Genomic DNA, 26298 nt, shown 5'->3' with positions numbered 1-26298 from the left:
CCTCCTCCGCGCGAATCGCGCCCTGCTCGTCGGGATCACGCCGTGCCTCACACGGCCGGCTCACCCTGACCACTCGCTTCTCGGTGGAACCACCTCCTCCGCGCGAATCGCGCACTGCTCGTCGGAATCACGCCGTGCCTCACACGGCCGGCTCACCCTGACCACTCGCTTCTCGGTGGAACCACCTCCTCCTCCGCGCGAATCGCGCACTGCTCGTCGGAATCACGCCGTGCCTCACACAGCCGGCTCACTCCGGCTGCTCGGGCCCTGCGCCCATCGCGGGCACCACTCTGCGAGGCCGGCGATTCTGATCGCGGCCGTCGAAATCCCACCTACATGTGGCTACTCAACGAGGCCGGCGAACTCCGCTGCCCTGAATCGCCTCAATGGAGGCTCGCTTGGCACCATGCGAGGACTCGTCGCAGCACGGATGAGTTTCTAAGGACGTCGAGCGGGACCTTCATAGCCTTTCACGACACTCGGGCTTATGCTTATGATAGATGATCGTATACCATGTGTATTCTATAAGATGATCGTATACCATGTGTGTTGTATATGGCTACCTATGTCTAAAACTCCGGACAAAACACGGCCCGAAAGCTGAACAAACGAGACGCTACTTCAAGGCGTGATATGTATTCGATCCTTTGACCCGAAAGCTAACAAACGAGACGCTACTTCAGGGCGTGATATGTATTCGATCCTCTGACCCGAAAGCTAACAAACGAGACGCTACTTCAGGGCGTGATATGTATTCGCTCCTTTGACCCGACAGCAAAACAAACGAGACGCTACTTCAGGTCGTGCAGTCTATCGCTGCCAAGCATGCTCGCCCTCTCGACTCGGCGTGCTCGCCCCTCGACTCGGCGGGCTCACCCTCTCGACTCGGCGAAGCCACACTGGTTCAACGGGCCGAGCTCAACTTTCGGTTTCCCTCGTATGCGGTGCGCCCTAGATAATACTTTTCGTTCGTCGGCCGGGTTCGTATTCCGTATACCGATCTCGAGCCCGCTCGAATGCTGCTGCCCAATGGACGCGAGACTTTAGATTTCGGAGTGCTACTTTACTCCGTCTGGGGATACCGCTCAGCTGGAACTCGCCGTCAAACCCGCCCGTACGCGCCCGAACCAATTGATGACGTCATCGACTGAATCACGCGTTTGCTTTACAGCGTCATTAACGTAATTGCGTGCTTCACGCGATCTCATCGGGGATTAGTTTACATTTCCATGTACCTTGGTAAACTACGTACCAAATGTCCTTTACGTAAACGACGTAAACTACGTAACGCGGCGCTACCTCATGGTCGCGCGCCCGCGCCATTTAGGGAGTACACGGTGACCTCGTGAAATGGTGACATTGAGCGTCGCGCCCGACTCCCTTGTCACCTGCGCAAGTAACGGGGGCACCGTACTGCCTGCTCGCCCTTGACTCTGGGCTTGTTGTTTATCGGACAGAGTTCTTGGCTCGTATCCACGCACATTTCGAGACTGCGAGACGCCTCGTCTGATTCCATTTTCCCTCTGCCCCAGACTGACTGTGGCTCAGACTGACCCAGACTGTGAAGGTCGTCTGACTTCGGTGTGCGGTGCGCTGCTGCAACCTCGGTGGAGGGGGGGGGGGGGGTGGGATCCCTGGAGGTTATTGTTGCTCCCCCGGATGCCATCCGGTATAACGCCTCCCACCTCGCCCCTCGTGGGGACCCAGGATGACGTCCATGGATGTCTTTGTGTCTTTGTGTCTTTGTGTCTTTTGAGTCTTGTAGTCCATGGATGGTCGATCCGAGCCATTCAATGAAGGCGTTGAATGGATGGAGTGGTCGGACATCCGTGGATGGTCAATCCATCCGGGACATCTTGCATGGATGGACAGTCCATCCGGGGTGATGGGTGTCTTTGGGTCTCTGAGTCTTTGCGTCCGTGGCTGGTCGATCCACCCGCGGTCCGGCTGGATCCGTGCCATGCAATGAGGGCGTTGAATGGGTGGATCGGTCGGACATCCGTGGATGGTTTGTCCAGCAGAGACTCTCTCTCGGTTGGTGAATGGGACAATTCAATTCGCTTTGAATGGGACAGTCCTTCCATCCGGGGCATCCTCTCGGTAGCCGGTAAAGCCGGTCTTCTCCGATCCTCCGAGCGCTGTACTGCAGGACGGGATTGCCGTATGCATCGCGGAGGTTCTGCATGCTCCGCTGGGGAGGCGCGTTCCGGTCGTTTTGTGCGTCGTCGTAATCAGCCATGCCGGTCGTTCGGGCAGCCTACTCGGGCAGCCTACGGAGGGCACCCGTGGCAAACGTTTTGCTTGAAACTATTCGCCGGAGCTTGTAATCCGTAAACGCTCTGCCGTCAGAGAGCGCTCGAGTCTCGTGATTTCAAAACAGGGGGACTCCGGGGTATCGCGTAACTCTCGTTATGGCTCTCGTCGGTTCTCTCCCTCGGCAATTCCAGGACATGGATCTAATGTGGATCGACCATGTACCCTTGGGAGCCAAGGCAGGTACAGACTTACTGTAATGGACTTACTATAATGGCCTCCTGTCATGTAATCTTACTTACTGTTACAGCTTACTGTAAAGAGGCTTACTGATTTACACATCTTCCACATCGACACATCTGCCTGAAATGCGTTGCATTGCGACGAATGGACATTCGCTCTTCGACAAGGTACACCTTATGTAATGAGTTGCATATCGCAAAGGTACACCTTACCCAGCACATAGGCCTGTGAGACTAGACTATCGTGACTCACAGGCTCATCGTAAAATGAGTTGCATATCGCAAAGGTACACCTTATCCAGCACATAGGCCTGTGAGACTAGACTATCGTGACTCACAGGCTCATCGTCTGCCAGTATCGGACATGTTTGCTAACCAGGCTATGAGTGCGCCTAGAGAACATCTGCCGTCCCTCCCTTCGCCTGATACACCCCTGCCTGAAGCGGTGAGGGCACTGAGGTGCCCCTCCGACACCTGCCTCCAGCGGCTACTCCGAAGCAGGGGACTCCGGATTTGGGGACGTCGTACCCGGTAGTTTCCGAACCTGTGCTGGCAGGGTAATTCGCCACACTGACCTCAACGGGTGGACCGACTGACCTGTACTACTGGTAATGGATTTGTTTCGTATAGCGCTTTCCAGGAAGCCCTAAAGACGCTTTGACAGTGTGCGAAACATAACACAATGGCGCAAAGCCAAGAATCAATAGGGATATTTCTTTGACACCCTGATAATGATATAATGACTTCCTCTACCCCATTAATGCTGACGCGCGCTCGCTTCCTGCCTAGTGGCAGCATGGTTTTAACGGCGGGGAGAATGTGGTGAAAATGTAAGTTGAACCCAGGTGTGACGCTCACTTAAACCACTGGGCGGTGTCTATAAGACCTCGGGACGTCCGCGACTCGAGGCCACTCCTGCGACTTTATACAATGACATGTAGAATTGAATGGTACGTACCCACTTAATTCCAGACTTGCTTGCATTGACTGATATATCCAATCTTTCTCATATGATGCCTTGATCCTGACATATATGTTGCATGGTGTATTTTACAGGATGATGTTTCGATCTAATTGAAATTAAACCTATCTATGGGACGAGTTGTGGATCTGGTTGATTTTTCACAACACCACTTATTCCACCTGACCTTCCATTCTCCTTCAAGAGGATTCAGGTCCCCATCAGGCTATGTTTTGCTATGTCCATCAACAGGGCGCAGGGGCAATCAATGAAGGTTGTAGGCCTGAACTTCACAGAACAATTGTTTGCCCATGGCCAGCTGTACGTGGGCTGCTCGAGGGTTGGAAAACCAAGCAATCTTTATGTCTTGGCACCACGTAAGAAAACCAGAAATGTTGTAAACCCAGAGGTTTTGAGAAATTGAAAATTGAAAAAACGTCATGTAGGAAATGTACTGTGATATTGCTCTAAAATATACATGTTCTTTTCATCAAATATTTGTCTTATTCTTATTCAACCCGGGCGAAGCCGGGTACCTCAGCTAGTAGATTATAAAACGATGTTTGATGTTTAATACAATTGATACTATATAGATTGTGAAACAACGTTTGATCTTTAATACAATTGAGACAATATAGATTGTAAAACAATGTTTGATATCTATCTATAATTCCAGTAATCTCTGTACGTTTGTACGTCTGTACGTCTGTACGTCTGTACGTTTGTCTGTGACCGCTGTTTCTCGACAACTACCGGTCCGATATACTTGAAACTTGCCAGGTATATTGCTGGGGACCCGAGGATGTGCCTTTTCAAGGTTTGAAATTAATCGGACAAGTACTTACCGAGCTATGGCGATTTAGCCGTTCGCCGTTCGCTTTGCCATTGCGAATGGACCAAACCATTCATGTAAATAGAGGGGGGGGGGGGGGGGGTTCTGTGGTCGTTCGCTTTGGCTTTGCGAATGGACCAAACCATTCATGTAAATAGAGGGGGGGGGTTCTGTGGTCGTTCGCTTTGGCTTTGCGAATGGACCAAACCATTCATGTAAATAGAGGGGGGGGTTCTGTGGTCGTTGCGAATGGACCAAACCATTGTTTTTTTTTTGCAGTTTTTTTTTTTTTTGCAGTTTTTTTTTTTTTGCAAGGAACGGGCACCCACGTACGGGCACGTCCTAGCTTATATATAGTACGGGCATGCCCTAGTTTAATACAATTGAGACTATATAGATTGTAAAACAATGTTTCATGTTTAATACAATTGAGACTACATAGATTGTAAAACAATGTTTGATATTTAATACAATTGAGACTATATAGATTGTAAAACAATGTTTGATATTTAATACAATTGAGACTATATAGATTGTAATAAAATGTTTGATGTTTAATACAATTGAGACGATATAGATTGTAAAACAATGTTTGATGTTTAATACAATTGAGACTATATAGATTGTGAAACAATGTTTGATGTTAAATACAATTGAGACTATATAGATTGTGAAACAATGTTTGATGTTTAATACAATTGACACAATATAGATTGTAAAACAATGTTTGATGTTTAATACAATTGAGACTATATAGATTGCAAAACAATGTTTGATGTTTAATACAATTGAGACTATAGAGATTGTAAAATAATGTTTGATGTTTAATACAATTGAGACTATATAGATTGTAAAACAACATTTGATGTTTAATACAATTGAGATGTTATAGATTGTGAAACAACATTTGATGTTTAATACAATTGAGACGTTATAGATTGTGAAACAACGTTTGATGTATAATACAATTGAGACTATATCAATTGTAAAACAACGTTGTTGATTACACACACACACACACACACACACACACACACACACACACACACACACACACACACACACACACACACATATATATATATACTGTATATATATATATGAGGGTAAATCAAAAAGTAATGGCAATATGTATGTAAAACTAACCCAATATATTATTGCAGATCTCAACGTCGGCCCCTTTTCCCCTTAAGAAGGGGGGATTAATCCCCTTGTTTGTGACTGACCGACGTGAGTCCTGAAGCTGCCCAGCTCCCTCCAGGGAGGCAGGTGAGCAACCTCGTTCGAGACCGTGGACAAGATGTTAATTGCCGAGCGGATGGCAGCCCGCGGCTCGAACCATTAGCAGAAACTAGACCCGATTCTAAACGTTGGCCGAATCGTGCCACAGGTATCCAATGGGGAAATCACTAAGACGATCGGATGTGAGGAAACCAGAAGGTAAGGAAGAACAAATATAATTTATTACTACTAATTATGTACAAGTCAAAAGAAACCAAGGAGGAGGAAAGAAACGAAAATAATTTACAGAAGAAGAAGATACAGTGCAACACTAGCTTACCTATACAAACTTACTTATACCCCAGGACAAGACACACAAAACAGACGACAATCAGACTTACACGAATGGGGAATGAAGGCAGGAACGAATGGCTGGAAGGGGAGGAAGGTTCAGCTGGAGGTGGATGGCTGGACGGACGAGGAGGTGGGATCACAAGGCGGGAAGGCTGCGGGTGGTTTGTGTGATCCCGGCTCGAGTTGAGCAGCCGCCGACTCTCCCCAATCGTCTCCGCACGGCGATGTTGCTTCGTGGCCGCAACTGCCATCACCGCTGTCGACGCTCAAAGCTGCGGTGGTCAAAACTGCGGTTGGTTCAGCTCCGGTTGGTTCAGCTCCAGTTGGTTCAAAGCTGCGGTGGACTCCAGTGGAATGCTCACTCATTTGCTGCTGCTCACTCAACTCTCCTCTTTGATGCATCTCCTGGTGGGGGCTGATCCAATGGGTTTTATAACCCCACCCTCTTGAGCCATACCCACTCTTCCTTGGTTGGTCAGCAAGGGCTTTCCTGGCTCCACCCTCTGATGACGAGGGGTGGGCCACGCCTTTCTTCTCCGAGCCGACCACGCCGTAATGGCGGCAATGCAGTTGGCAATAGAGGCTTTGAGGGAATTGAAAGGGGATCTATCTTATTTCAATTTGGTGCAATGCAGAGTCAACTAATGGGAAACACAGCCTTAAACTAATACACATAATAAGGAAATAACTATTTAGAAGGGTATATGATGGCCTATGTGCATGCGATGGATTAACTAGGGGGGACGACCTTTGACCTTTACAATTATTGAGGTATTTACACAGATCATGACATTTACAAATGGTGGTATTTACAAAAATTACAGGATTCTCAAATCCGTTACAATATATATATATACGTATAGATAGATATATATATATATATATATATATATATATATATATATATATATATAGTTGTGGTTTTGAGAGTGTACATATAACATCATTAAAGGTTAAAGGTTTGCCCCCTAGTTAGTCCACAAGCAACACGTAGGCCCATTTAGGATATTAGTTATGTCATAGTCTGTGTGAGTATAAGGCCATTTCCCTAGTAACATCTGCATTGTGTAAAAGAAATAAGATAGGCCCCCTTTCATTTTGCCTCCACCCTCCAAATCTACCTCGTTGGGCAGAATCCATCCCGCGCCCCATTTTGGCTATTGCACCTCGCATTAGGATGCTCCCTAGTCAAATGACACGAGGTAGGCCTGAGAGAGGGAGGACCGCGGGGTCGGGGTGTGGCGGCGTAGAGGGTGGAGCAGCGGAGACAGCAATGGTAAGAGCCATAACCAATCAGGGCTCTAAGGGCATGGCTTGAGGGGCGTGGTAAGGGCGCGGCTGGCAAGTTCCAGGGGGTTCGCTGGGCGGCGCTATATAAGCGCACGAACAAAGCCCTTGAAGAGGAGTGGAAGGAATTGCGGTTTATTGTAAAGGACTCACTCGCTGAAGGACTTGTTGGGAGCGTGCACTGTAAGAGGACTTGAGGAGGACTTCTGTGGGAGAGCAGTGTGTAAGGAACTGGAAGGAATTGCGCCTTGCTATGAACTTGTATTGGGAGCGCATATAGCGCCTGTTCATCTATTACGTACGCAGCCACGCCAGCGTAACTGACAAGCCCAGCTGACCATTCACCCCGTAATTGTCCGATCTGCGCCAACGACCCGCGGGGAGCTTCTGCCGCCCTGACCATCTTCTTCGCGGTGCGAGTCGGGGACCGGAGTGAACTGCCTGGACGCCATCCCTGGACCATCGCCCCATTCGTCGACAACCCCGTGTGAGTGTGTCTGAGTGTGAAACGGGCCCGTTGTCCTGGGATAAGTATAAGACTGTATAAGGCTGCACTGTGTGTTCTTCTTCTTGGTACTGTACATAGTGTAATAAACCATCTGTTCTTCCTGTCTTTCCTGATTGATCGTATCAGTGATTTCCTCCATTGGGTAAGCATGGCACGATAGGAACCGCTCGGATCGGGATCTAGTCCTTGATAACAGCTCGGGTCACGGTTCGCTACCGCTCGGCGTTTCCACCTATAACCGTGATTCGGGCAGGGCTTATTTCCTTGCTTCCTAGGTGGCGTTGGTACTTAGGTAATAGGAATTCGGCCGACAGCCCTATTTAACGCCGTCCGGAAGGAACGTCATAGCCCCGGATCCCGTCGGCTAGTCAAAGACAAGGGGACTAATCCCCCCTTGGTAAGGGGAAAAGGCCGACGCTGAGATCCGCAACAATTGGTGTCAGGGGAGTGGGATTTGACCCGAAGTGCGCTTGACGCACTCACAATTACAAGCGGCCAAAATTTAATTATTAAAAATCCAAATTTATATTCGTGCCATGGATAGCCAAGACGGTCGGATGCCGGTGGGGGTAGATGAGGAGGTAGAGGAGGAATTAGAATTAATAACCCAGGACCCCCAGGAAGAAGGGGAAGAAGAGGAGAGCATTGATGAGGGTGCAGCAGTAGGGGTGGCAGGCGAATAAAATGGCGACGTGTCGCACATGGCCACGGCAGCCGAGGCCGCTGTGCAAGACTGGTTGGGCATTGAACTATTGCTAATCCAGATGAATGCAAAAATGGACAAATCAAGAGCAGAAATGAAAGATGGGTTAAATAATTTGGAAAACAAAATGGATGCAAAAAGTAACAAATACATCGGGGGAATAAAAAAATTTGGGAAGGACATTGGGTGCAAGTTGAGCGAGAAAGTTGCATTGGTACGCGACGGGGTAGCGCGACATGAGGAACGCGTGGAGCGGGGTAGAGCCGAGCACAGTTAAGTGGACTGGGGTAGAAATCGTGACATGGGGTATGGAAAAGCCGACGGCCGCCGAATTGGGAAATAAAATTTTATTGGTGCCGGCGGTCGTCGAGGAAATGGAAAAAGAAAATGAAATGTGTACAGTTGAAATTGGGGCCGAAGAGACGGCAGGTATAGAGGAATTATCGAAGAAAGAAATGGATTTGTACTCAAAGTCTGCATTCGCATTGTGATGTCGTGCTGCCTAACCAAAATGAAAGTTTGCAGGTGCGGAAGGAGAAGAGAATCCCGAAGGTGAGTAGGGCTGTGTATGGCGCGAAAATGTATGGCGCGAAAGTGTTTGGTGCGAAAAGATTTTTCACACGCTTGGGATCGCGACGTCACCCAGGCGCTCATGGAAGGTCCGTGGTGCGCTGTGTGAAAGTAAATAGCGTGCGTGTGCGAACGACGCCAACGCGCGAGTGTATGACGGGATGTGAGTGGGAGGAGTGTGAAACGGAGTGTGGAACAGACTGTGACACAGGGTGTGCGATGGCCAAGTGTGTTATGGAGTGTGTAACAGAGGAGTGTGTGATAATGGAGTGTGCAAGCGGCGTGAGTGTGCCTGGGTGGTGTGCAAGAGAAAGTGCAATAACGGAATGCAGGGAATGTATGAGGGGCGCTGGAGCGCCTCGGTGTGAGAATGCGAATCAAGCATCAACGCGGACCGGGAGAGCGTTTAGGCCGATGGATAGCCGACGCGAGCTCTCAGGGCGTGGTGCGCTTTGTGTGCTGCGGGGGCCGGCGGGGATCGTTGCCGCGGCGGTCTCGCAAGGAGCGCCGTGCACGATTCGTGCCGGGCCCCGCCCTGTATGGTCGGTGCCGTGCCGTGGCGAAAGCGGCAAACGGCACGATTCCAGGGGAGGAAGGAGAGGCCGGACCTTTGCCCCCTGGCGGGCGCGATGCTCCGACTGGGGGAGGTTGGGCCATCATGCCAGAGACCGAAAGGCTCCACGCCGGGATGGTGCCTGGAACCTCGGCTCAAGCATTCCTCCTCCCCAGAATCGAAAATGCCGGACGGACCCAACCTCCAGTAGACTAACCACCTGCATGCATTGCTCAGCTTTGCGAAGCTGAGCTGTGAAGATGTATTTCCGCACCGAGAGGCTCGTAGTACAGTGGACGGATAGCGATAGTGTTGAGAAATGGTACCCTGCATGTAGGAATGGAAGTTTCACCATTCCTCACGCATCATGGGGGCACATGAGCTTTAGATTATGGGGATGGCAGTGTAAACTAGCCGAGGGCGGGCTAGGATATTGTTAGGGATTTAGAAGTGACTTTAGGAGACATGAGATTTAAGTAGTGACTTTTGTACCGGTAGAGGGAACATAGTCAGATTAGATGGATGATAATGACGAGGGAAGTGCTTAGTGTAAGGGAAGACGGAAAGCGCGAGTTTTAGAGGGGAGTAATTAGTTAGATGATGCTGTGTATGTGTAGTAGTGTGGATAAATTGTGGGTGCATCTTGGGCTTGAGAAAATGAGGAATTGAATGGGAACCACCGTGTGCTTGGGCTTGATCAAATGAGGCGTTGGTCGGGGATGACCAGAGGTGATGTATGAGTGGTGTATTGAGGATAAATGGATTATTGTGTTGTGTGATTGACTTGCATGGGGTGCAAGTGAAGAACAGGTGTGTGGAATAAATGGTGTGGAGTGAGTGGTGTGGAATGAGTGGTGTGGAGTGCATGGTGAGAAGGAGTGGATGGGAGAAGATGGACCCCTTCACGAATACCCGGGGAGGGTAGTTTAAAGTTAGGTAGAGGGTTTAGGTCAATTGTTTGGATATTGACATCTGTGGTGCGTGTCATAGTAAAGAAGTGCTTGGAGGGGTGTATAAGTCTGTGGAGATGGCTGGGCGTGTGGGCTTAATTAGTAAGTATAGTTATTGGGGCACTCCGCCACTGGTAGTCTGTCGGCCAGGTGAGGCCGCAGGTAGGCTCTGGGAGCCAGTTAGAGTTCAGAGTAGTGTTCAGTGGGCCCCGAGGATCCTAGGAGATGACCCGGGTAGCCCAATGCCAGAGAGGGCATCAGAGGGGTGAGAGAGCCAGGAGGGGCCTTCCCCGAGTTAGGGTAGTCGCAAGGAGCTAGGCAAGCTCGGGTGGCGACTTCAGTGGCGGAGGTGCGCAGGTAGGTAGACCTGCTGGTAGAGCCACACGACCCAGCCCCGAAATTGTGCAAAGGCACAGTTTTGAAAAATTGGGGGAGTGAGACCCAAATTCGGAAGAGCACCACAGGGTGGGTCAATGGGAATTGGTTTTTAGAACCACATAGTTAAAAGATGCCAATTGGCAGGGCATGACCCCAGGTAGTGTAAAAGAGTTAATGCTATTGGAGTATAGTTAGTGTGAGAAATCTCTTCGCACCATCCGCATCCACTCACCAAGGTGACAAGACTCCACACCGGGTTTTGCAAATGTTTGGAATGTAAGACGCATCTCGACGTGAAAGTGACATTGTGTGATATTCCATCTTTTCCTTCTTGGGAGGGATTGGATGACGAATTCGGTTTAGAGGGGATATGGGAGACAGACGTAGCGACGAAATTGTAAAGTGTAAATACGGGGAAGGGCAAGGGTAGTGTAGGCTGACATGGGGGGGGGGGGGGGGTTACGTACGGCTAGGGATGAGCTTTCTCCGCTCGCTCTCCCGTGCTCCTCATGTTGCATTGCCTTGTATTGTGTGTAGCCTTGCGCCCTTGCCCCCGCTAAACTCTCTGCTTTGTCTTTCCTCCCCACCCATGGACCAATTTTCTTTGTTGAGGGGAGTGTGCAGGAACCCTGAGCTGTGTGGCTGCACTTGTGCGCTGCACTCTGCTACCTCTGGCTACACCAGTACACCTAATGGACCACACGTTCTGTGGCCTGGCACCTTTTGCTAGGGCAGACAATTGCTGCAAGCATTATCTTGCCCTGCGGACCACTGATTCTAAGTGGCATCAAAGTCACGCAGATGGACCATAAGATGGCCCTGCAAATAATAAAAAAGCGGACACGGTTTGTGCCTTTTATTTATCCATTGGTGTGTCAGGAAAGAAGACTTTAAGTTTAATGACGACACACCGAAGACGAAGCAGGAAGACGCAGCGGCCCAGCAGCACAAGCCAGCATCATTGATTATTGTGAAATATGAATGTGCATTTTTATGATTGTGCATTTACGGTGTCATGATTATGGTGCATTTGAACTTATGGTGTATTGGTGCAGTGCAGTGCATTGTTGTTTTTCTCTCCTCAAACTTCTTTCCCAAAAGAACAGGTCCTGGGTTCTAGAACTGTAAATAATTCGATTAGTCTTGTAAATAACATGCTCCCCACCGGCTTTATGTTTAGTTTGAGAATTCTTTCCGTAATTCGGTTAGTTGTGGGTGTGAATCTGTCAGTTAGTACACAATGCAGTAGGTGGGACATATTTAGCGTTGTAAAACTGTCACACACAGGGTGTTAGGTTAAATGTAGAGGGGGAACCACATCTAAGTGTCACACGTAAGTTAAAAAGTAGTCCTGACCCTTGCATCAAAACCGGTCGTACTCCCTTGTGTGGGTTCGGCTCGGGCACGAGCCTGGCGAAGGAGGGGTGCAGTGTTGCGGTTTTGAGAGTGTACATATAACATCATTAAAGGTTAACGGTTTGCCCCCTAGTTAGTCCACAAGCAACACGTAGGCCCATTTAGGATATTAGTTATGTCATAGTCTGTGTGAGTATAAGGGCATTTCCCTAGTAACATCTGCGTTGTGTAAAAGAAATAAGATAGGCCCCCTTTCATTTTGCCTCCACCCTCCAAATCTACCTCGGGCAGAATCCATCCCGTGCCCCATTTTGGCTATTGCACCTCGCATTAGGATGCTCCCTAGTCAAATGACATGAGGTAGGCCTGAGAGAGGGAGGAGCGCGGGGTCGGGGTTTGGCGGCATCGAGGGTGGAGCGGCGGAGACAGCAACGGTAAGAGCCATAACCAATCAGGGCTCTAAGGGCATGGCGTGAGGGGCGTGGTAAGGGCGCGGCTGGCAAGTTCCAGAGGGTTCGCTGGGCGGCGCTATATAAGCGCACGCACAAAGCCCTTGAAGAGGACTGGAAGGAATTGTGGTTTATTGTAAAGGACTCACTCGCTGAAGGACTTGTTGGGAGCGCACACTGTAAGAGGACTTGAGGAGGACGTCTGCGGGAGAGCAGTGTCTAAGGAACTGGAAGGAATTGCGCCTTGCTATGAACTTGTATTGGGAGCGCATATAGCGCCTGTTCATCTATTACGTACGCAGCCACGCCAGCGTAACCGCCAAGCCCAGCTTACCGTTCACCCCGTAATTGTCCGATCTGCGCCAACGACCCGCGGGGAGCTTCTGCCGCCCTGACCATCTTCTTCGCGGTGCGAGCGAACTGCCTGGACGCCATCCCTGGACCATCGCCCCGTTCGTCGACAACCCCGTGCGAGTGTGTCTGAGTGTGAAAAGGGCCCGTTGTCCTGGGATAAGTATAAGACTGTATAAGGCTGTGTAGAAGAATTTGTAGCTGAGAGACTCACAGGACTCCAATGACCGGACACAGGTTTACAAAAGGTCTGGTTTATTAACTGGTTATTCACTTCATTCCATTTACCAAATAATACCGCATAATATAATGGATCAGGTTAACTCTTTTCGCATGGTCCTTCTCGTTCGGCTGATGTTCCTCCGACACTCCCGTTGGTCAGAGCTCCTCGCAGCAGCTTCTGTCGACTCCACGTTTGCTCTCGTTTATATGGACAAACTGGATTTTAATCCCCTCTCCGCTAATGCCCCGAGGTCATGCATGTACCAAGTCCTGGTATCAGCTCGCTCCCCTCCTGTTGTGAGTTCCGTTTACCAAACGATAGGGGGGTGCTTCAGCCAGGGGCTGTGACCAGGTGGACAAGAGATCTATCATGTTCGGGCGCATTCCTGACTCATTTACAAACTCGTCTTTCACAGAGTTTGCATGTAAAATATATCTGCTTTGTTACCAGGTTAATTAATAAGTTACCAGTGCCAATTAATAAGTTACACTGAGTTACACTTCCACAATTCCCTCATCTTTTTGTTTTTTGTTTATATTAACCATTAATCTAAACATCAATATAAGTAAACAATCAATCACTACAAGTAAACATCATTACAAGTATAAGTAAATAATCAATCACTACAAGTAAACATCATTACAAGTATAAGTAAATAATCAATCACTTTGGTAATCAAATTCCCTTGGGCATACACCGTCATCCTGCAAGAATCACAAAACATTTCGTTGGTCATTGACTCCTTCCATATCGTTCAATCTATTGCATTTGCATCACAAATATATTTTCAAAACAACACTTCACCATCACCAAGATACAACAATTTCACTTCATTTTCAAGTTTTGTAAAGCATCTGCACCATCTGGTAAAAAAACGTTTGCCTCCACACAAATGTTGACTTTGTTTGAAAGGAAGGGCTGATCACTTGTGTTTGAATCCTGGTATGAAACATTTTCTCCTAATGTCTTCATAGCTCCTGCACTACTTCGTGTAGGATTTCGCTGTTGTGGTAACATTGCGGAGTCATAGACTGACCCTGCTCTCCTTGTAGCATTCTTGCCACTTTTTGCTGTAAACCATAGTAATTCCTGAACACGGCCTTCACCCAGTTGTAGTCGACTTGCCTCCACCCTCATTGTGAGTGGGCAGCAAGTATTGGTGTGACGTTGTTTGGCCAGCAAGATGTGGAACAGGGATGCCGGATGCATCCACAATGATGTTGGGACCATGGTGTTCAGGTCATTCATGGTCCTTACCAGGAGCAACCAGCAGAATCGTGCACAGCTGTTGTGACAAGGGCACAGCCGTTTTTTGCAGCTCCATGCTGGTTCCCCGGACGTTGGTGAAGTAATAACATATGTCCCCGCATTTCACAGAGGTTGCAGGTAAAATGTCGTTGTCCTGCAACTTCTGATGTGGTGAATGTTCGAAGCCTTCGAACAAGAGTAAGTGATCGCCTTTCTTTCATATGTTGCAGTGTGATCCAGGAAAATGGTCACATAAATTTCCTTGGTGAAGGTAAGCATTCATCTTCAAGTTACACGGGAGAATGTCTTCATCATTCTTTGAGAAAGAGGGTGTATGCCATGATTAACTTCATTTTTTAGCCACAAATTTTCTTTCTCGAACTTCTTCCCAATTCCGTTAGCAATCCCTCCAAAATGTGATCTCGTCTTATCCTTATGCTCAGTCACATCTGAATCTGCTTTCCGCACACACTGGATCAGATAGGGTACATCTTACCATGAAATCAGCATAATCATGTATATCTTCCGACAGTTTCACATTCAACAATTTGTTGTTTTTCCTTAACACAAAAGTTATATTCATTTATATGCGTCACACAAATAATATTCAATCAGGTATGTATTTTATTACTAAACTAAGAATAGCATTGTATATGATTACAATCACAAACGGGAATACCTAATTCCCAACAACAATTTTTCCAAACCAACAAATTAAACATAATGTATTATTACCATAATTCCTCTCCACTTTTTCTTTTCCCTTTTTTTTTTTTTCCTAACAGTGTGTCACTCGTGGTGATATGAGTTCACTGATATTGTAATTGACACAACTCATAACATTGTCGTTATGCCATTATCTTAATTCTACTGTTTCATTTGCAACATCACTTGATTGAATCTTTTAATCTCGGTATTATTCATATCATCATAACAATCTTTCTATTTTAGGTCCATATTTGTTTATATTCTTATCAACCTCCTACGGTTTATCAATTTGTTCCAAAACACTGCAACCAAAGGTTTTAACCAAAGCTCTACCAAACTATTTCCAATTTGAACTCAAAATGCTAATTAAACAACAATTCAAAGAATTAACTTCAATGGGTCAACAAACTCATTTTATAAACAGATCTAATTTTCCCATCCAATAATTTTCCTTGCCAAATGTCATATTGCAACACTTTAATAAACCTTCGAAAAATGTCTCCCAAATCAATAAATTCCCTTTTTACTTCCCAAATACTCATCTGTAAATTACATATTCAATTACAGTTTTTTTCCTATTTGTTCGGCCTAAATGGCCACTGAAGTGGCTGCCAACATGCAGTACCGTTTTTATCTACCAAGCAAGTATTCGTCCACATAAGATCTCTACCAAAATGTTGTTTGTAAAAACAAATCTGGGATTTCTGATTACATGGATGCACACTCTCAGGACATTTCAGGCTGCTTGTTAACAATCCGCTATGATTAATTAATTCCTTTACCCACAATCAAATAATTAGTACAAATTGAGGATATTATCCCTATCACATTCATTTATAGATTCATTATGTTGGATCTAAATTTTCTCCCACTGCTGCAAGGAAGAACAATAGCTCTAATAAGTCTTTGTAATATCTCACTTCATTTACCCAGCATCGAAGAATTTATTTACTATCCATTCCCATCTGTTAACCAGTGACTTTGTTTGAACTCCAAAACTTAATTTGATGAATCCCATGTGTATGGTACCACTTATTGAAACCCCTACTTTTGTAGAAAATATCCAAGTAAGTGTTTTTTTTTTTTTTACACCCCCTTAACTGTTGCTCATCCATTTCTATGCACCCAGTGAGTACTACTGACACCAGTATGCCAATATAGGTGTGCGAGATTAACAAATATGTTGCAGGTACACGTAACAGCGCGTTCTGAGTATAAATAACGTAACAGCGCGTTCATGTCTGCCCCTTGGTTTAAGATGCACAATGCATTCCGTTTTAAAACTCACAATAGTTCCAATCAGCAAGATTTTCTTTACTATTTTCCCATATCATCTATGCCTAATACCCATCCATACATGCAGCACAATTTATATGCTGATAAAATTCAAGTTTATATATATATATATAAATCCATGAGCAGAGTATTCTGGGAAGTCAGTGTAAGACCTCTCCCAAATTTGGATAATTTTGTACTCCCTCATTTCCTTTTATGAAGCTCATATCCATAAATAGCTGTTATTCTCATATAAATTCTATCAAAATGGAATCCCCAAATTACTCACAATTTTACTATTTAATTAATGGCTGCTCATAACCCAGCACATCAAATCTTTATATTCCATCTCCCTTGACAAAAGAGATAATGTTCATAATCAAATTTTATTTCTATTTTATTTTACGGATTCTCTGCATATTCAATCCCATCCACATAAAACTATCCATTTCCAGACAGGCACACTGTCGGTGTCAACAATCTTGTAAGATTGATACACAAAACAATAAAAAACACTAACATTGACACACAAAAAATACACACACACATGCATTATGCGTATTTGTTTGCGTTGGAACTATTATTTACAGATCAAGATGGGTGTCAATTTTATTTCAATTTCATAAAATTTGTCCTTCAATTTTTTATAAATGCTAATACACAAATGGACCAAAAAGTTTATTCTTAGAAAACCCCTATGATGTCACATTGAAATTACCCTTTCAGTTCCCACAATAATTTATCCAAATTTGACTACACACCCATTTACATGTCAGTCGACCACTGACTTATCAATCGTGTGGAACAATAGTCCGAAATTCCCACCTGATCATCATGTGACCCTTGTCCCTTGGTTTAAAATTTGCAAAGCAATTGTTCCAACTTTGTAAATTTAAAATTGTGTGCCCAACATAAAAGATCCAATTTCGGCATTTGATCAATTAATTATCATTTTGCTTACAAGCAAAAGAAAAAAATGAATAATTCTTGCTCCGAAAACTTTTCAGACCCAAGAATCATCGACAGTTATTCATGTTTGTCCAGTAATCTAATTTGTTGAGGCCAATCGTCATTTGGGATTTGTCGCAATGAAGGCCTAATCATTGTCTGAGGTATCGGTCAGCACTGGTACCCTTGATCTTGGTTTCTTTGTCCTTGGTTTCTTTGTCCTTGGTTTCTTTGTCCTTGGTTTCTTTGTCCTTGGTTTCTTTGTCCTTGGTTTCTCTGTTGAAATTGTCTTCTGCTCAGATATGGGCATCTCCTTATCCAGTGTCCCATCTCTCCACAGTTGAAGCACCGGCTTCTGTCGTTACCTGCTCTGTCCACCTGTGCATTTGTATTGCTGGGCTGCATCTCTACATCCCTGAGTTGCCACTGCAATCTCTCGTTGTCTCCTGAAACACGAAAAAATTCTCTGTACCGTCCTTTTTTGGGGAGACAACTGGAAATCAGATGGGACAACCGTCACTTTCATTCCTAATTTCGAGGGCAGTTGTGCATTTGTCTCCTCCACTGTATCCTGTATCCTTTTTATTTTAAGTTCTAGATCCGTTATCCGTTCTTGCTGTTCCAGTTGTCTGGATTCACCATCCCAAAGATGGAATGCAAGCCAGTCTACCGTTAGATTCTGTCTCTTCCTGGCTTTCAATCTTTGTTCCAATGTTTCCAATCAACTTCGCTCAAATGTACCATCTCTTGGAAACTCCTCATCATGTCCCTTTGTCCACAAATACCAATTCTCGACCTGTTTTATAGCTTCTGCACCATAACGGTCGTACATATGATGTGTACAAGTACCTTTTTGTGGAATCTCTGGTTGTCCTTGTGTATTATTGCAGGCTCCATTTCCCATTCTGCCTTTTATCAAAGTAGCGTTGGATGTGTTGTAGTTTGTTCCTCTAAAGCTTCACTCGTACCTCCAGGAAGGGTCTCTCCACCTGTTCACACGGTGATTTCCAGAGAATCTCCCTCAGCCGTGGCTTTTGCACAATCCAATCTCACAGATCAGTATTTGCAGATGAGCCGGAGGGTCAGTATGAAATGGGTGAATCCTCAGGTGTCCGCTCTGTTGACGGGGAAATCACACAATGGTAACCGCACATATATATCTGTATATAAACTCACCACCTTGCTCAATTTTCCCAGGTTGTCTCCACATTGATAATATCTCGCAAAGATATCAAAGCTTCTTTCTTGAGACCGCATTTTCATCAATCAAACAATCAATATATTCAATTCAATTTATTCAGTTCATTTTATTCAGTTAAATTTATTCAATTAAATTCAATCAATTAGATTCAATCAATCAACAATTCAATCAATTATTCAATTTCAATTAATTCATCAATATTCATCAATAAATCAAATTAATCATTTTGGATGTCTCCTTGCATAAGCCCTTTCCCCAATGATGTCAGGACAGGTCCATCCATTGACTGAGATCGAATTTCATCGGTCGTCACCTCGGGTTCGTACCTCATGTCAATTGATGAATCACCGTCCTGTCCTAGGGTCATATCTGACATATTTCCCCATTTTGCCTGGTCTCCACAAATTTTCTTTGCAACCACTAAAGGCAACTCATCCTTCATTCGTGAGACAGCCAAAATGGATGGCAGATATTAAAGTTCATTGGGAAAAATATCTCATCATTTTTCTTTTAATAGTATCCAAAATCTCTTGGCAATATAAATTTCGTAAAACTCCTGAAATAAGACTGTAAAATTCCTTCAATCATGCTAAATTTTGAAACTCCATCGCTTGTAATACCCAATTTATCCCATAGGGCTTGAAAGTTCTTTCCCAAGTTCATGCAGCATTCTGCATTTGAACCCTATGATATCATTCATAATAATCATCATGATTTTATAGTCATGGTCCTATCATAATCATCTATTTAAACGAACATTTCCTTTATCACCACAGCTATGTGGTATAATCAACAATAGAATAAAACTGTACATAGTAACAGGCTACCTCATGGCCACTTAGTATACCTATTGACAACAATAAGTCATAACAATATCGAATAATCATTGAACAATTCAAAAATCGCTTCCCCTGCTCCAGCCGCAGCATCCGTGATATTTGTTTGCTCATTCACTATTCCTGATTCGTCATCAAGGATCTCCATCATCACACAGCGTACTTAATTCCGCATTCTAATGAGAATTCAACAGGAATTTACGACTCAAAGGAAAAAGAACGAGCAGACCTTTTGCAGGATGATCGTTACAAAAATCGTTACATATATTAAAGTATTTATGATGTCGACAAATCATATCTTAATTCTTACAAGATTTTGGTTCTTTGAATAAATCACAGCACCGGGAGAACCAGCTCCAAAAATGGATCTTTGTGTTTATTCAGCACCCTAGTAATTGGTTCTTTGTGTACTAATTACACAGCACCCAGGCCCCGCTCATATGGATCTTTGTGCAGCGCTACACAGCACCTGAGCAAAAGGGGTTTCATCTACATTTTCCCTATCCGGTGTACCATCCGTGATATTTGTTTGCTCATTCACTATTCCTGATTCGTCATCAAGGATCTCCATCATCACACAGCGTACTTAATTCCGCATTTTAATGAGAGTTCAACAGGAATTTACGACTCAAAGGAAAAGAACGAGCAGACCTTTTGCAGGACGATAACTGGAATTAGTCGTGAAAATATATCCAAATACACAAAAATACACACCCACACAAATAAACAACATTTATTCCGTTTAACAGAACAAACATTTCCTCTATCATGACATGCATGTCTTCAAAATTATATGCCCAAGAGAAAAAGTAAAATTAATTAAAATTGCGGGCAGTGATAATCCGGGGACCATACTGCTCCATCCTGATTGGACGAGTGCGTGCTAGAGTCGTTAACAACGACAGTCCAGATCCGATTGTTCAAAATTTCAACTCAATCGATCGAAAAATGAACGCAGGGATGCATTTTAAAGGTGCAGTGGCACTAACTGAGTTGCCACGAATATGGCCACGAAATTGCCAATATGGCCATCACAAAATATTTTCCTTAATCAATTGGCTCATAGCATAACCAATCTGCAAGTATCTCATCCGAAGATGTATCTCTGAGGACTTTTAATTAAATAAGTCATTTATAAATCAACGAGTTAATTTATTAAATGATTAATCAATAAATCAATATTTTCCTTGACAGCCACATCACTTGGTCAGTGTCATGTCCAAATATCAGCTTCCTTACTCAAAAGGTGCCTGAGTTAATGTAATGTAATTACTGTAATAAGATTACTGCAATTACTGTAATGATTACTGTAATTACTGTAATTACCGGAACTGTAATTACTGTAATTACCTCAGGTAATTACTGTAATGTAATTACTGTAATTTAATAAGAAATGTAATTAATTATATAAGTACTTCTATAATCGCTCATAATTAAATAACTCGTGAATTCTTATCCGGTTTATTTAACATTTGAGTGTCCCCAAAACGTTGGAGCAAAACGTTGCAACAACGAAAGTAAAACGTTGTAGCGACGTTGTGGAAACGTCAGCAAAACCCAACATTTAAATGTTCACAAAACGTTGGAGCAAAACGTTGCAACAACGAAAGTGAAACGTTGTGGCGACGTTGTGGAAACGTCAGCAAAACCCAACATTTAAATGTTCACAAAACGTTGGAGCAAAACGTTGCAACAACGAAAGTGAAACGTTGTGGCGACGTTGTGGAAACGTCAGCAAAACCCAACATTTAAATGTTCACAAAACGTTGGAGCAAAACGTTGCAACAACGAAAGTGAAACGTTGTGGCGACGTTGTGGAAACGTCAGCAAAACCCAACATTTAAATGTTCACAAAACGTTGGAGCAAAACGTTGCAACAACGAAAGTGAAACGTTGTGGCGACGTTGTGGAAACGTCAGCAAAACCCAACATTTAAATGTTCACAAAACGTTGGAGCAAAACGTTGCAACAACGAAAGTGAAACGTTGTGGCGACGTTGTGGAAACGTCAGCAAAACCCAACATTTAAATGTTCACAAAACGTTGGAGCAAAACGTTGCAACAACGAAAGTGAAACGTTGTGGCGACGTTGTGGAAACGTCAGCAAAACCCAACATTTAAATGTTCACAAAACGTTGGAGCAAAACTTTGCAACAACGAAAGTAAAACGTTTTGGATTATCCCAATGGATAATCCCAATGAATCACAATGCAATCCCATTAAAATCCCATTAAAATCCCATATCTTGTCACCCTTTGCATTGTTGAAAGCAATTAATTCCATATCTCAATATTACCTCTATTTATATATACTAGGGCGTGCCCGCACGTACGTGCTTGCCCGTACGTGCTTGCAAAAAAAAACATGCGTGCAAGCAACAACAAAAACTTTGAAACCACGTGGCAGTAACGACCACAGAACCCCCCTCCTATTTACATCAAATGGTTTGGTCCATTCGCAGAGCCAAAGCGAACGGCTTGCGAGTACGGTGACCATACCTTGGGACCCACTTGTCCGATTAATTTCAAACCTTGACAAATTTTCCATTCCTTCCCTTCCTGATCTTTCGATGTAGGGCTGGGTTCTTTTTTTAGGATCATGTTGCATCGAGCATTATTTTCCAAAACAGTGTGAACATTAACCCACACCAAAACCTCTGACATCCCACCATTAACACCTATTGTAAGCGTGCCGAATCAGTAAGCATCACCCCTTCTATGAGCCTCGACCAGAGGGTGGTTGTTACTCACAAACACCATTTCCTGTAATTATCTCTCATAATCAGGATAAATTTGGAACAGCCCTTAAACTAACACCAAGCAGATCAATTTTTATATTTAGGTTGGGGTTTCACACAAACTGGTTAACTAAATAATACAGAATTATTTTTCGTTAAAAACAACAGCACTGGTTCCGTGTCACCCATGCTATTTATCTGGCAAATTTCGTCAAAAAAAACAACAGCACTGGTTTTGTTTCACCCATGCTATTTATCTGGCAAATTTCGTCAAAAAAAAACAACAGCACTGGTTTTGTTTCACCCATGCTATTTATCTGGCAAATTTCGTCAAAAAAAACAACAGCACTGGTTTTGTTTCACCCATGCTATTTATCTGGCAAATTTCGTCAAAAAAACAACAGCACTGGTTTTGTTTCACCCATGCTATTTATCTGGCAAATTTCGTCAAAAAAAACAACAGCACTGGTGTTGTTTCACCCATGCTATTTATCTGGCAAATTTCGTCAAAAAAAACAACAGCACTGGTTTTGTTTCACCCATGCTATTTATCTGGCAAATTTCGTCAAAAAAAACAACAGCACTGGTTTTGTTTCACCCATGCTATTTATCTGGCAAATTTCGTCAAAAAAAACAACAGCACTGGTTTTGTTTCACCCATGCTATTTATCTGGCAAATTTCGTCAAAAAAAAACAACAGCACTGGTTTTGTTTCACCCATGCTATTTATCTGGCAAATTTCGTCAAAAAAAAACAACAGCACTGGTTTTGTTTCACCCATGCTATTTATCTGGCAAATTTCGTCAAAAAAAACAACAGCACTGGTTTTGTTTCACCCATGCTATTTATCTGGCAAATTTCGTCAAAAAAAACAACAGCACTGGTTTTGTTTCACCCATGCTATTTATCTGGCAAATTTCGTCAAAAAAAACAACAGCACTGGTTTTGTTTCACCCATGCTATTTATCTGGCAAATTTCGTCAAAAAAAAACAACAGCACTGGTTTTGTTTCCTGGAAGCGTCCTGCAAAACGCTTTGCTTCTCGCAAAACGTCCGCCAATGGGAAGTAAAGGGAGGGAAAAAAACGGGAGCAAGAGACAGGGTGCCGGAATGGACATGAGGGACAATGAGGGACAGTGAGGGAGTGTTGGTATGCAATTTTTATCCAATCGCCATCTTTCATAGTAATTCTGGACCGGCATTAGGTGGGATTGTCTGTCATGAATTTATTTGTTGATCGAACGAGGTTTAGGCATGGCGGGAAAACTGAAAAAAAATTATTTATTTAAAACGGGTGTACACGATTGTACACGTGTACGGACCTTACCGAACCGACAAACAAATCGCTTCATGGTGCACTTCATGAGCCGACTTGCCTGCAGACCAGAGTAAGGCTTTTAATACCCAGCGTATACTGTACATATACTCGCAAGCCCACGAATAATTAGAATCATTTAAAACGTTCCATCCTGATTTTACCTATGGACAATCACAAGTCCCACACACCAAATCCTCCATGTATATACAACATAACTATTCCCAAGTTCGTAAATCATACTGGACCAAAAACAAGACAAACTTACCTTTTAAAGACTTGTTTGTGTCCAGTTGATGTCAGCGGTGCCTCCAAATTGTAGAAGAATTTGTAGCTGAGAGACTCACAGGACTCCAATGACCGGACACAGGTTTACAAAAGGTCTGGTTTATTAACTGGTTATTCACTTCATTCCATTTACCAAATAATACCGCATAATATAATGGATCAGGTTAACTCTTTTCGCATGGTCCTTCTCGTTCGGCTGATGTTCCTCCGACACTCCCGTTGGTCAGAGCTCCTCGCAGCAGCTTCTGTCGACTCCACGTTTGCTCTCGTTTATATGGACAAACTGGATTTTAATCCCCTCTCCGCTAATGCCCCGAGGTCATGCATGTACCAAGTCCTGGTATCAGCTCGCTCCCCTCCTGTTGTGAGTTCCGTTTACCAAACGATAGGGGGGTGCTTCAGCCAGGGGCTGTGACCAGGTGGACAAGAGATCTATCATGTTCGGGCGCATTCCTGACTCATTTACAAACTCGTCTTTCACAGAGTTTGCATGTAAAATATATCTGCTTTGTTACCAGGTTAATTAATAAGTTACCAGTGCCAATTAATAAGTTACACTGAGTTACACTTCCACAGCTGCACTGTGTGTTCTTCTTCTTGGTACTGTACATAGTGTAATAAACCATCTGTTCTTCCTGTCTTTCCTGATTCGATCGTATCAGTGATTTCCTCCATTGGGTAAGCGTGGCACGATAGGAACCGCTCGGATCGGGATCTAGTGCTTGATAACGGCTCGGGTCACGGTTCGCTACCACTCGGCGTTTCCACCTATAACCGTGATTCGGGCGGAGCTTATTTCCTTGCTTCCTAGGCGGCGTTGGTACTTAGGTAATAGGAATTCGGCCGACAACCCTATTTAACGCCGTCTGGAAGGAACGTCATAGCCCCGGATCCCGTCGGCTAGTCAAAGACAAGGGGACTAACCCCCCCTTGGAAAAGGGGAGAAGGCCGACCAGGAGATCCTCAACAATATAATATGTATATATATTCGAACACCACTACCCAACCACTCCTCCCTTGTAGCTGTCTTAACGCTACTCACATTATTTATTGTTTTTGACATTCAGAGAACCAGTCGCCACCCTTGGATATCCAAACGTCTTGAAGCCATTTGTTTTGGAGATTGTTTTACCTCTACAATGAACCATCATCGTTTCCAAACACTGTGGTTTGAAGAATTGAAGGTATTTCCTTGTCTGTTTTGTTACGATTTAAATTCCCTGTATAATGGGATCTGGTTTTCCCATTATTTGGCGTTGCCTGAAACCATGTGGTCTCCTGTGGCCTTTTGAAATGACTTTCATCAAGTTTGACCTTGTGACGTGGAATTTTGACATATAAATCCTGGGTTGGACTGTACCTAGGTTCAAACTGAGCCAACTTTAGCCCAAGTGCTCGTGCCAAAAAGGCACTTGGAATGAATGTTTGAACAGTCCTTCAACAATTACATTATCAGCTCTACATGTTCAGTGTTTTTACAGTGGAGAATGTATGTACATACATACACTACCAGTCAAAAGCTTTCGAACACATCAATTTTTCCAGTTTTTATTGAAATTTACACAGTTCAATGTTTCAATGTACTCTGAAATTAAGCATAGAACAAATAAACAATTGGAGATAAAAAATAAATCATAGAATCATTTTGTTTAACAAAATTTAATTTAAATTTTTGACTCAGCAAAGTATCCACCTTTTGCAGATATAACCGCCGAACACACTCATGGCATTCTTTCTACAATGGAATTCAAATATTGTTCGGGAAGTTCTTCCCAACACTGTTTCAGAGGTTCCCACAAATGTGTTGCACTTGTAGGTTGCTTTGCTTTCACCCTTCTGTCCAGTTCAACCCCAAATTAGCTCGATGGGCTTTAAGTCTGGAGAATGTGCTGGCCATTCCATGACTTGAAGCCTACCGTGTTGTTCTTTTCCTCGAAGGTAGTTTTAACATAGCCTGGAGGTGTGTTTAGGGTCATTATCTTCCTGTAGGATGAACCCCCGACCAACTGGGCGTATACCAGAGGGTATTGCATGGCGCTGCAAAATGCTGTGGTAGCCCTTTTGATTCAGGGTGCCAGTCACTCTGTGCAAGTCGCCGACTCTGGATCCAGCAAAAGAGCCCTAGACAATCACACTTCCTCCTCCATGTTCGACAGTTGGTGTGACACACTGAGGAACCATCCTTTCGCCTACTTGACAGTGTACAAAAACCCTGCGTGATTAACCAAATATTTCAAATTTTGATTCATCGGTCCATAAGACCTTCTTCCAGTCTTCAGTAGTCCACTGGCAGTGCTTCATGGCCCAGGCAAGCCTCTTTTTCTTATTTGCCATCTTAGCAATGGCTTTCTTACTGCCACTCGACCTGTCAAACCTGCAGCTCGACATCTGCTCTTCACAGTTGAAACTGAGACTTGCTTACTTCGACCAGTGTTAAGCTGTGCTTGCAGCTGTTGTCGTGTGAGCCGCCTATCACGCAAGCTGTTTACTCTCAGAAACTTATCTTCTGATTCTGTTGTGGCTTTGGGTCTGCCAGACCTCTTCCTGTCAGA

This window comes from Myxine glutinosa, chromosome 4, assembly GCF_964187855.1.
Source record: "Myxine glutinosa chromosome 4, kmMyxGlut1.1, whole genome shotgun sequence".
Lineage (NCBI taxonomy): Eukaryota > Metazoa > Chordata > Myxini > Myxiniformes > Myxinidae > Myxine > Myxine glutinosa.
Note: the sequence above shows the minus strand (reverse complement) of the source record.